The sequence below is a fragment of the Orcinus orca genome, chromosome 10 (assembly GCF_937001465.1).
Source record: "Orcinus orca chromosome 10, mOrcOrc1.1, whole genome shotgun sequence".
Taxonomy (NCBI): domain Eukaryota; kingdom Metazoa; phylum Chordata; class Mammalia; order Artiodactyla; family Delphinidae; genus Orcinus; species Orcinus orca.
This window is the reverse complement of record NC_064568.1, coordinates 83,782,331-83,794,238: the sequence shown is the minus strand read 5'-3', so window position 1 is coordinate 83,794,238 and position 11,908 is coordinate 83,782,331. Positions and strand designations below refer to the sequence as shown.

The following is an 11,908-nucleotide window of genomic DNA, read 5'->3' as shown; positions in this document are numbered from 1 at the left end:
ATATATATATATATATATATATATATATACTGAATAAACTATTCCTTTCTAGGCTTAAGCTAACCTTGCACTTACAGGAGAACCTTCTACGAAGCTTCCAGGCTATCTCTGTCCTTCCTACAGCACCTCCATTATTCCTTTCAGACTCCCCTCCGAATGCACCATCTGTGCTCACTCCTTCCTCTTTGCTGTTTTCCATAAGGGATGCAGCATCAGCTCTAGACTCAAAAGTCTTCCTCTCTACCCCACCTCTCGAAGTCATTAATCAAAGACTTCAACAGGGTCCACAACGATGAACCGTCTAACAGTTCCTGACATTTATGTATTAGTTTTTACAACTTTTAGACGGTGTTGGAAATAGTTTTTAACTGTTGGTGAATTTTGAGAACTCTTGTTTAGCTAGATCTTCAGAATCCGCGGTAGAAAAGCCCCCTCCCCCTCCTGTTTGCATACCTTTTGTACGCTACGTGAGAAACAGCTCCCGTCAGCTGGCCGCGTGGCCTAATGGATAAGGCGTCTGATTCCGGATCAGAAGATTGAGGGTTCGAGTCCCTTCGTGGTCGTCGTTTTTTTCCCCTTCTTTCCCTTTGCTGGTCTCATTCACTGCCGGGTTGGATAAAGCTTGGAAGATATTTAAAATCTGATTTGCTTCCTTTCCCTTCTTGTTGCTGATGTGAGTTCAATAAATAAACTCTTATATAACATTTAGATATTGGAGGCCTGGTGTGTGACGAGTACTCTACAAATGAACAAGGAGGAAATACCACGTGTCCTCAAGGAGCTTACTTTCTACCGGACCCAACAAATGAAATCAAATAAACAGAAACAAAATAACTAAAATTTGTTTCACGTCCTATCAAAGAAATAAGCAACGGGCTGAGATCAAAAATAAGGGATGGGGGCTCCTTTAAACAGAGTTTTATTATTCCTGGCATAAGGAATAATAGTGCTAACTCGCTGAGAATATGAAGGCACTTGGTCTTTTCAAAGTTAAAATACCATACTTTTTTCGTGGTGGGGTGGAGGGAAGGGGTCACTTAAAAAATCAATTAAATGGGGTAATGGTGAGTTAAATTTCTGGAAACAAGGTGTCTGCTAGGATTCTCTACTACTGTGGCTCTGAATGGTTTGAAATAGGTGTTCTCCAGATTTTCATTAGCTACCTTAAATATAACGGCCTCTACCTCCCAAATAGCAATCTCAGAGAGAAGCCTAAAGGCAAAAGCCACCAAAGGCTTTTATTCCAATTGAACTGTACTCTGGAGCAACTTCTACATAGCCATGATAGGTTTAGTTTTAGCAAGAGTGCAAATGCCATAAATGGATCTGAACAGCACAGAGGTTCCTCAAATAATTTAAAAATAGAACTATGGTATGATCCGGCAAGCAACTCCACTTCTGGGTATTATATCCAAAAGAATTGAAAGCAGAGTCTCAAAGAGATATTTGCACCCATGTTCATAGCAGCATTATTCGCAATAGCCAAGAGGTGAAATTAAACCCAAACAGCCTTAGAAGGATAAATGGATAAACAAAATATGGTATATACCATGGAATATTATTGTCTTAAAAGAGAAGGAAATTCTGTCACATGCTACTACATGGATAGACCTTGGAGACATTATGCTAAGTGAAATCAACCAGTCACAAAAAGACAAATACTGTATGATTCCACTTATACAAATGTAGATGAAAAATTAATCAAGTCCATCTAAAGAAGAAAAAGAGAATTTTATTCAGGCCAACATAAGGATTATAACCCGGGAGACAGTCTTTCAGAAAATTCTGAGGACTGTTCTGCTTGTTAGAGGTCAGTGATACAGTTATATACATTTTCAAGACAAAGGATCATTCATCAAAATGACACGGTGACAAGTTACATAAAGTTCACCAAAGATACATAGTCCAGATTTACATGGCTTAATTGCTCCATGGCATGTGGGATCTTCTCAGACCAGGGCTCAAACCTGTGTCCCCTGCATTGGCAGGTGAATCCTTAACCACTGCACCACCAGAGAAGTACAGGCATGCTATTTAAAGTGGTGAAATATAGTCTCTTTCTCACCTCATGTTCCATGAAAGGGAGATTTCTGTAATAAAAATGGATGAAATGGGGTTAAAATAGGAATTTTCAATGTGTCATTTCAATAAAGTGCTACCGTTCTACAACAAATTTATAAGAAACTGAATGATACTAGAGCTGATGAGTTAACTGAATACTCTACTAAATTTCAAAGAGAAATCAGATTTGGCGACTTGTACTATTGCTTTCCTAGGAACGCTCTGATGGTGTACCACACTCATCTCATTTACAGTCAGACCTCCATATCTGCAGGTTCTGCAACCATGGATTAAACCAACTCCATATCAAAAATATTCTGAAAAAAATTCCAGAAAGTTCCAAACAGCAAAACTTGAATTTGCCATGCACCAGCAACTATTTACATAGCATTTACTCTCTATTAGGTATTATGAGTAATCTAGAGATGATTTAAAGTATGTAAGAGAATGTGTATAGGTTATAAGCAAATAACTATGCCATTTCATATACAGAACTTGAGTGTCCATCGATTTTGGTATCCACTGGGGTCCTGGAACCAATCCTCCATGGATAGCAGGGGACAACTGTATATCTACTCATCAGTGGAGATACTGGGCCTGTGTTGTAGTGGTTATAGTTTGGTCCCCACTGAACCTAATTTCTATGCTGGGTATTCCACATTTTTTTAAAGTATCATTTTAAATTAGAGCTGGAGCTATCCACAATTTAGTTGAATTTTAACTTCACCTTTTAAATCTTAGACATGCTTTACACTGGTTAGTATTGGTTAGGTGCATCATATGAACTCAGTGGCTAGGATGAAATGTATCATTCTGAGGATAGCTTAGTCAAACTCCCATTTACTGATATTTTCACTTTTAATTTCTTTTAAAATTATGCAACGCTTCACAAATTTGCCTGTCATCCTCGAGCAAGGGCCATGCTAATCTCTGTATCATTTTCAACTTTAGTATATGTGCTGTTGAAGCGAGCATGATTCTGCATTATTTACTCACACTTTAAAAGCCAAACAAGTCAGGTACTCATTCCCTATTACCCTCCAATCAATTTTTAGCTAGTACACAATCATGTGTTTTATAAACCTTTCTGGATATAATGAGCATCTTTTCCTGAGACAGAAAGCAGGGAATCATGAATATTACAAAACACTATTTTTACAAGGTAAGTCTCACAGTGAATGAACACTTCCAATATTTCACCTACCTTCTGAGTTTCAAAGTTTTCAAATATCTATGGGCTCAAATGAAATATGCTTCATTCTTGCCTAAGAGTCAGGCTGGACCTTGGAACTGGTCACTGGGTGAGACTCTTTCCTGAAGGAGTATGACTGTAAACTTTTATCTCTGCTAAACCAAGCTCCAGCCAACTCATGCCTGGGCATGCCCTGATGGATTTGCTAATGTTAAGTGAGTGTGGTATAATAAATATATGTGGTCTTTGTCCCTGGTTCCTGGCACAAAGCTCCTCAAACTCTTGGGATTTCATAGTGATAGGAGTGTGGTTTGTCAGTCACATCCTTATCTTATCCTTATCCTTGCTCTTATCCTAATGAGGTAACTTAGGGTGGTGCCCTTAGATAGACTCAGAATAAGGCTGGTCACCAGAAAGACCAAGAGATTAGAAGCTTGGCACTTTCAGTCCCACCCACCCACCTCTGAGAAGGGGAAGAGGGGCTGAGGATCTGCAGAAAGTGTGCAGACGAGCCTTAAAGCAGGTGGTCCCTGGACCCGAGTCTGACCGACGCGGAGGACCACAAAGAAGTCCCAAGTTTGAAACGTCCGAGAGCGCCAGAGCAGAAAAGTGGGCCCCAACTGGAGCTCCAAGCTCTCCACACAGCCGGGAACCACCTCACCCCTGACTCACCCCACCCTTCCGGCCAGTGAATCCGACCTCCTCCCCGCAGCTCCAGATGGGGATGGTAAAAATTAACTTATCCTAAAGAGGCCACTCGTAAAGCGAGCCTAGCCTACAAAAACCAAGGTTACTTCCCGGTCCTCTCTAGGACGTTGGCTGTCTCGCCTTCTCAGTGGTTCCTCCGCTTCAGTTTCCTGCATCGAAAGCAGAGAAGCCGCTAAAACTTTCGAACTTACTCCCCGACACCACCAGAGTTAACTGGTTGTTTGCCTCTCTACCTACACATAGCATTTACAGACCCCTTTCTTTGTGCTACGAAGAGTTATGCACTTTGCACACATTGTCTCATTTAATCCTGGAAGTAAAGCACGAAGTAGATGGTCTTATGATATGTTCTTTGGAACATAGCTCCAAAGAACTTGAAACAACCTTGGCCTTTTGCCACAAGTATTCACAGTTCTACTCAGTCACTGTGTTTCTTCCTCAACTTCTATGACAGGAGAATTCAACAGTTTGACGCTTTTGAAAAGTCATCACTTGATTGTATTTAACTCATATCCTACAACCTCTCTAGATTAACTTGGGCTCTAAAACCTGTAACAAATGTTCATTGCTTTCCTCTTCAGCACAATCTGTAACCAGGTCCCAGTCTAGCTTTGCTTTCCTACTTCTTTTATGGATGAAACAATGGTTGAGACTCTCCCAGAAAAGGCTTGTAGAATTTTACAATTTGTAGTGGAGGAAAAAATAATTTTCCCTCTATTCTTCTAAGTTCTTGACTGGGTCCCCTGTAATGAAAGTCAGATAAACAAGAGAAAAACACACAGAAGTTTATTAACACGTGTACATATACATGGGCGATACCCAAGGGAAAATGAGTAACTCTCAGAGGTGGCTTAGAATTCAGGCTTGACTACCACCTTCAGCTAAAGATAAAAGAGTCAGGGTGTGGGGGAGGTCAGTTATGAGGAGGTGACCAGGAAAAGGGGAGGAGAGAAAATGAGAAAAGGAGGAAAGGAAGTAAGAAAGAGGAAGCTTTCACAGAAGACACTAATAGGTCAAGGGTCAAAGTTCAAAGGCTAACACTTCAAACCATAAGTGATTGAATTAGATAGAAATTTTAGTCATTTTCCCCTCTCCTATTTTTCCTTTTCTCTCTTGTCATCAACCCTGATGTTAATGAAAATAAAAATACCTGAAAAACGTACATATAAAGCACTTGAATGTTCTACCATATATAAAATATATAACCAACAAGGACCTACTGTATAGCACAGGCAACCATATTCAATATTTTGTCTAGGGCAACTGTCTTAGATTGGGCTGCTATAACAAAATATCATAAACTGGATGGCTTAAATAACAGAAGTTTCTTTCTTACAGTTCTAGAAGCTAGAAAGTCTGAGATCAGGGTGGTCCGAGAGGTCGGGGTTCCAGTGAGGAACCTCTTCCTGGTTGTAGAAGGCTGTTTTCTTAGAGCAGAGTGAGGAAGTAAGCTCTCTCAGGACACTAATCCCTTTCATGAGGGTAGACCTCATCTAATCCTCATTACTTTCCAAAGACCCCATCTCCAAATACCATCACATTAGCAGGTAGGGTTTCAACAAACGAATTGAGGTGGGGGGAGGGAACATATTCAGTCCATAAGAACAACTTTCATAGATTTGAGGTGTCTTACAACTCTTAAGTTGTAGAAAACTGATAATAGTGCAAATGATTTTCATCCACAGAAATGCAAGCGAACTGTGTTTAGTGGAATGCAATTGATCATTGCCCTGAAATTGACAGGTTAAAAAAATCCATTTGTAAATTTATTCCAACATTACAATTGTCTATAAATATGTGATTGAATTTTCTTTTGAACCAGTTGTAACATCTTACTGGTTGTTACATTTTTCATGAATTAAGTAGTCTTTGACATATATTTGTTTTCATTAGTGTGAAAGTCATAATTTTACCTTTTTTTAAAAAGTATCATTTAACAATTTGGAAACAATTGAGGCATATTCACTAGTGGCAGAAATAAAATATCAACTCTGTGGGGGGTAAATGTAGATTGAAAAACATGGTTTGGATCTGAAGCTAGAAAAGACTTTCTCTACTCCCTCTTACCATGCCTACACCTGGAACCCAGAAGACACACTCACCTGACAGCTCGTGAAGACACAGGTACACCTAGAAACCACCAAAGCAAAGGGCTGAGGGAGACCACAAAAGGACAGCTGAACATTAATGCCACCCAAAAGAGAAATGTGGGTCAAAGAAGGTAAAAACCCTTATTGACTCTTACTCAGTTTTCTCTTCCCATGGCGAGGGCAAAGAAGAGGATGAATGAAGTGGTGGAATGTCTTCTCAATAATTCCAAGAGTCACTTGCAAGTGAAACGGGAAATTTCCTCTTAAAAAGTAGTTTTGTTAAAATTCTGTAATTGTGTGTTTTTTTTAAACTAAAATCAACCTTTTAAATATCCAATATCACAGTCATATGAAAAGTCATTTATGATAGCATCCTTGCTTCTTTTTTTCTTCTAGAACTCTCCAAGAGAAACAGCTGCTATCTCTTCACCTCAACTATCTTCCTGACTTTTTTCAGTTCACCCAGTTCTCCAAAGAAGAAACACATTCTTCCAGAGTATTCATAGATACACTTGTCTGCTCCTCTGAAAATGATTTTATTAGGCAGTGGATATACATGTATATGATATAATATGCCCTGTACAGTTATGTGTTTAATAAAAATAATAGAAGTCTTGTGAGAATCGATTTCCCCTCCTTAAGCTTTTATATTTCATTTCATATTTCAGTTAACCACAGTTAATTTAAGAACTGCAGGGAGCTGAGCATGTTTGGTAGTACTTGAAACCATTTGGTTCCAGCCATCTGAATTCAGAATGTGACCTCTCAGATCAAACAATTGGATCTGTCTCTGATGAATGTCTCTGGAGAATTTAATTGTCAAATAAACTAGGTTTTCTTTTCACCTGCCTAGTCTCTTGCATTTTGACTATTAGGATAAAAATCAAAGCTCAAATGAGTAGTCATGAGTGGTCATAATGACAGAGAAATACATGGTCATGTATATATGAATCTTCAATAGCTGGCATTAAATACTTAGTCTCAAGATCTGGGATGTGTATATTCTTCTCCTGAGAGATAAGGGAATCTTGGAATGTGGTGTTCCTGAGGCAGAATCAGTCATTTGACTGGAATATAAGCAACACAGGGTATAAACTTATTTTACTGTTTTTAACATTAAATTAAAATTTAATTCTATCCTATCCTACCCTATTCTATTCTACTGCCACAGCACCAGGGCCGCATCCCCTGGTACATAATAAGCACTCATTAAATATTTGTTGAAAGAATGGTAATTATAAATACAGTGAACGTTGAGAAAAAAAAAAGTAGATAAATGAAATAGGATCTACCTATCCTGTGGAATGATTTGCAACATTTCATTTGTAAGGAAAAAGATTAAGTGTTCACGTGGAAAGAGCTCAAGATCTATTAAGCGAAATAATGTGTGAGAGAATGGTATGTTTCGTGTGATTGCATTTCTGTAAAAACGAACAAAATATTTATGAATATATATACACGAATGCAGAGAAAACAGGAGTGTAAGAAATATAGTAAAATACTGATGGTGGTTAGATTTGGAGGAGGAAAGTATAACTTCCACATTTAATTCAGGAGTTACAACGGCACTCAGTTTTGACTGAGGAAACAAAATAATTATCAGACGCCAACGTGAGTGTGAATGTGCATAATTTACAAAGGAAATGTTTGAGAACTAGTACATGACTTTTGAAAATGGAGAAGAGACCGGAGGACCTATATAAGATTTCTTTGCAGATAGCACTGCCATGAGCCAGAGGGGAGTGGGGTTGGTAGCAAAGTGCAACAGGAAGTATTCAGGGCAGGGCCTGGGTATGCAACAAAGTGGATGAGCCGGATAAATAAGCAGGCAGGGTACCGGACCATTGCCCCCTTTCTCCTCCAGCACCAAAGCGAAGGGAACTATCTGGGTTCCCAAAACTCGCTGTTTCTAGATTATCTCGCGATGCCTCAGAAAAACCAACCTCTTGTAGTACTCTCCGGTCTTTATTAAGCGTTTTCGCTCCAAATAGCGTGGCTTCCAAAAAATATCGCGATGCTTCAGCTTTTAATATTTTTGGCGTTAACAGTCCCTGTGAGAAATTTTTGAAAGTCAGTTTTTAACACAGTGAGTTGATAAATTGCTTATACATATTGCTCTTGTCAGTATTGGAAATTAGGGGAAGGGAAAAAAGAGTGTGTCAGAAGTGGGATTCGAACCCACGCCTCCATACGGAGACCAGAATCCCCAATGCAGGGAAGCTTTAGCTTGAGTCTGGCGCCTTAGACCACTCGGCCATCCTGACACCCTACGAAAGCGGCGAGATTTTCCGTTGAAATAGACACAAAGAGCAGCATCTCTGTGACGTATACTCCAAAGAAGGGTTTACGTCCGAGTCGCCGGCTAACGCTCCGAGAATAAAAGGCCAACTGTGGACTGAAAAGGAAGACAGCTCATATTTCGGGAGGGAAGGGAAAAAAGAACATCATTTAGCTCAGGTCGCTTGGTGGGTTCTCCAGCCTCTAATCTTTACCGAAATGTTGAGCGTAGTTAGCCTCGCCCTAGGCTTTCTTTCTTTTGAAGACAGTGAGGAACATCACCAAAAATGTAGCAAAAGACCCCGATTCTAGGGCATGAACCATTTTATCTTCTCTATTAGGTTCCTTTTCGTCCCCAGATCTGCCTTGCCACTCGAGAAGTGTTTGTTTTGGGCTCCGAAAGTGACAGCCGAGGAACAGCCTGAGAAAATCCTTGTAGGGCGCGACAGCTCCCGCCGGTATAGACTTGACAAAGCCAGTTTCTGCCCCAAGGGATTGACCTGTCCCAGGTCCAGAGAAACTCTGGGAGCGACACGCTTGCTTCCTGACCTTCCTGGTCACTCAGATATTCCGGAGTGAAAGTCTCCATGGCGTCCATTGCCAGGTCGTGGATAAAATGGCGATTTTTAAGGGGGATAGCGGGGGGAAAATGAGGGACGTGCCACATCTCCTGACTCAGACTTTTCCAGCTTTCTCAGCTTTGTGCAAAGTAATCTGAGCTCTGAGTCTGGAAGGTCACATATTTTAATGAAATCCTGAGACTAAAAAATAAGAAATCATTCCTCCAACTAGATTGAGAGTCCTTAGGGGTCAGGGAAACTGCGAAAATAACCTTTGTAGGCCCAGTGCCTGCCCAGGACCGTGCCTGGCATACATGGTAGGAACTCAGCAAGTATATTTGACTCACTTGTTTCAACTGCTGTGTTTGGGCTGTGAAGTTCAGACAGTAGAAACATAGATTTGGGAATTTTAAGTAGATTTTGTCCCGATAGGTTACCTTTTGTATTTATTGATACACAAAGGTTTTCCTTTTTCTTTATGTATGGCAAACGTTAGTTCTGTTTTCTGCATAAAGAGAAATAGTTTTAATTTCGGTAGAACCTGAGATTTCTAGACTCCCTTGGTTTCATATGCTATTTTTGATAGAGAAAATGGGGAGTGAGAAGTATAGGGGAAAATAGTTTCCTAATTTCCCTCCCCTCAAGATTTGAGATTTGCTCTGTTTTCTTTCATAAGCTATAATTGTCCCGCAAGTGATTCCCGACGAGGCGACTGTAACTTCTTAAAAATTTATATTTTTTTAAATTGCAAAGTACTGCAATTATCCCATATCGAATGGATATTGTTGAACATACGATTATTTTTTTTCATTTTCATGAGACATACTCCAAAGAACATCCTTGCATAAATATTTTCAAATATCCATAATTATTTCTAGAAGTGGAATCACTAGATCAGTTTATCCAGTTTTTAAAAATTATTTTTTTCAATTTTGGTAAGTGCAGTTTATTTATTTATTTTTGGCTGCACTGGGTCTTTGTTGTTGCATGGGGTTGGGGGGGCTACTCTTCTTGGTGGTGCGCAGACTTCCTATTGCGGTGTTTCCTCTTGTTGCAGAGCACGGGCTCTAGGCACTCCGGCTTCAGTAGTCGCAGCACGCAGGCTGAGTAGTTGTAGCTCGTGGGCTCTATCTAGAGTGCAGGCTCAGTACTTGTGGTGGGCATATGGGATCTTCCCGAACTAGGGCTCGAACCCGTGTATCCTTGAATTAGCAGACAGATTCTTAACCATTGCGCACCAGGGAAGTCCCAAATAATGGGCTTTAATTTCCAACCTTGAAATGAATCTCTTGACTGTTTTATGTGGAACTGTACCTGGGGCAATACTGTCATATTCATGTATTGTTTGCACAATATGCAATCTAAGCTACTTTGTTAATATCCTAGCAAAGTCACTTCCCCTAGAATAATCTACACTGGTTTAGTTGAGCTTTCTCATTATTCTTCACAAAGACCTCACATAGAAATTACTCAGCCATAAAATGGAATATTACTCAGCCATAAAAAGAAACGAAATTGAGTTATTTGTAGTGAGGTGGATGGACCTAGAGTCTGTCATACAGAGTGAAGTGAGTCAGAAAGAGAAAAACAAATACCATATGCTAACACATATATATGGAATCTGAAAAAAAACACCAAAAAATGGTTCTGAAGAACCTAGGGGCAGGACAGGAATAAAGACGCAGACGTAGAGAATGGACTTGAGGACACGGGGAGGGGAAAGGGTAAGCTGGGACGAAGTGAGAGGATGGCATGGACATATATACACTACCAAATGTAAAATAGATAGCTAGTGGGAAGCAGCCACATAGCACAGGGAGATCAGCTCGGTGCTTTGTGACCTAGAGGGGTGGGATAGGAAGGGTGGGAGGGAGACGCAAGAGGGAGGGGATATGGGGATATATGTATATGTATAGCTGATTTACTTTGTTATACAGCAGAAACTAACACACCATTGTAAAGCAGTTATAATCCAATAAAGATGTTTAAAAAAATTAAACAAATGGATTGTCAAAAGAAAAACAAACTACTGGGTTAAAGGAGGTTCAGGAGTGTAGTGATTTAATTACATTATCAAGTCAAAATTTATTGCAGGACCAAGTTACTAGGTACCAGCCTCTCAGCCTCAAGAAAAAGCACACTGAAGAAGAAATTAGACCTAAGTGTTCAGCTTCTTCCCACTACTGTGGTCCACAATGAGGTCTCCTACAGCACACAATGTTTTACTTATCCGCAAATGGTCTTTTGTCGATCTCCACTTTTTCATGTTATTTTTTCTCCTCTTAATTGACTTTATTAACTTTTCCAAGGACAGGGTCATGTTCTCTTGTATTCTCAATAGTCAAGTTCAGCCGGGGCACAATTAACACTGGTTAATTGTGTATTTGAATCAAAGAATCATTGTCTCCCATTTGTGAAGAAGCGATCCACCCACCATTGCTACACTAAGCTTTCAAGTTGTTTTTTATTTTGCTGAGAGATGTGTGACTTCCATCCATACTTCGGTCAGGATCACAGATAACTGAAGGTATTAACAAATGGATCTATTTACTATATGCTAGCTTTGCTCTTAATTTCTTAGTGCTTTTAAGTGTTGTCTTTGTCATGTGTATTCTCTCATCTTCTCAACTGCATATCCTGGATGGCAGGGGCCATGCCCAGTTCCCTTTCATTCTCTGAACCTGTCCCTTCTAGGCCTTGTCTGCTCTTGGGGTAGATGCTCTTCTGTACCTGCTGGGTCAGTATCAGAAAAAACTAGAGCAGCTGAAGACAAACACAGTTTTCCCGGGGCCGCAAAAGAACAAAAGAATGAGCTGTTGAAGGCCTAATGTGTAATTAACAACTTCAAATGTTCTGAGGAAAGAACCAGAGAGGAGCCAAAGAATGCTACTGGGCCCATGTTTGCCTAAAGGGGTCCATATTGTGACTATACGAATTCAAATGCTTACCTTTCTGCAGATGAGTAAATTTAGAATCATTTACAAGGTTCATTTAACTTCATTCAAAATGGCAGGTTAAAA

The 11,908-nt window shown here is 39.9% G+C and overlaps 1 long non-coding RNA gene and 3 other non-coding genes across 5 annotated transcripts; 1 reads left to right on the top strand and 3 right to left on the bottom strand.

Annotated features, from left to right (window-relative positions):
- Positions 1 to 490: 490 nt before the first annotated feature.
- TRNAR-CCG (transfer RNA arginine (anticodon CCG)) lies at positions 491 to 563 on the top strand. The gene has a single exon. It is a non-coding gene; the product is annotated as a tRNA-Arg (tRNA).
- Positions 564 to 1,712: 1,149 nt separating this feature from the next.
- On the bottom strand, positions 1,713 to 4,048 carry LOC117198881 (uncharacterized). Of its 2 annotated transcripts, none has more exons than XR_007469891.1 (2): positions 3,926 to 4,048; positions 1,713 to 2,090 (listed from the first exon to the last, which is right to left on the bottom strand). It is a non-coding gene; the product is annotated as an uncharacterized LOC117198881 (long non-coding RNA). The 2 variants fall into 2 exon arrangements; XR_004480143.2 differs by lacking the exon at positions 3,926 to 4,048 and adding an exon at positions 3,266 to 3,701.
- Positions 2,932 to 3,036, bottom strand: LOC117198902 (U6 spliceosomal RNA). Its single transcript, XR_004480157.1, has one exon. It is a non-coding gene; the product is annotated as a U6 spliceosomal RNA (small nuclear RNA).
- Positions 4,049 to 8,208: 4,160 nt separating the features above from the next.
- On the bottom strand, positions 8,209 to 8,315 carry TRNAL-CAA (transfer RNA leucine (anticodon CAA)). Its single transcript has 2 exons — positions 8,278 to 8,315; positions 8,209 to 8,254 (listed from the first exon to the last, which is right to left on the bottom strand). It is a non-coding gene; the product is annotated as a tRNA-Leu (tRNA).
- Between the last annotated feature and the right edge of the window lie 3,593 nt (positions 8,316 to 11,908).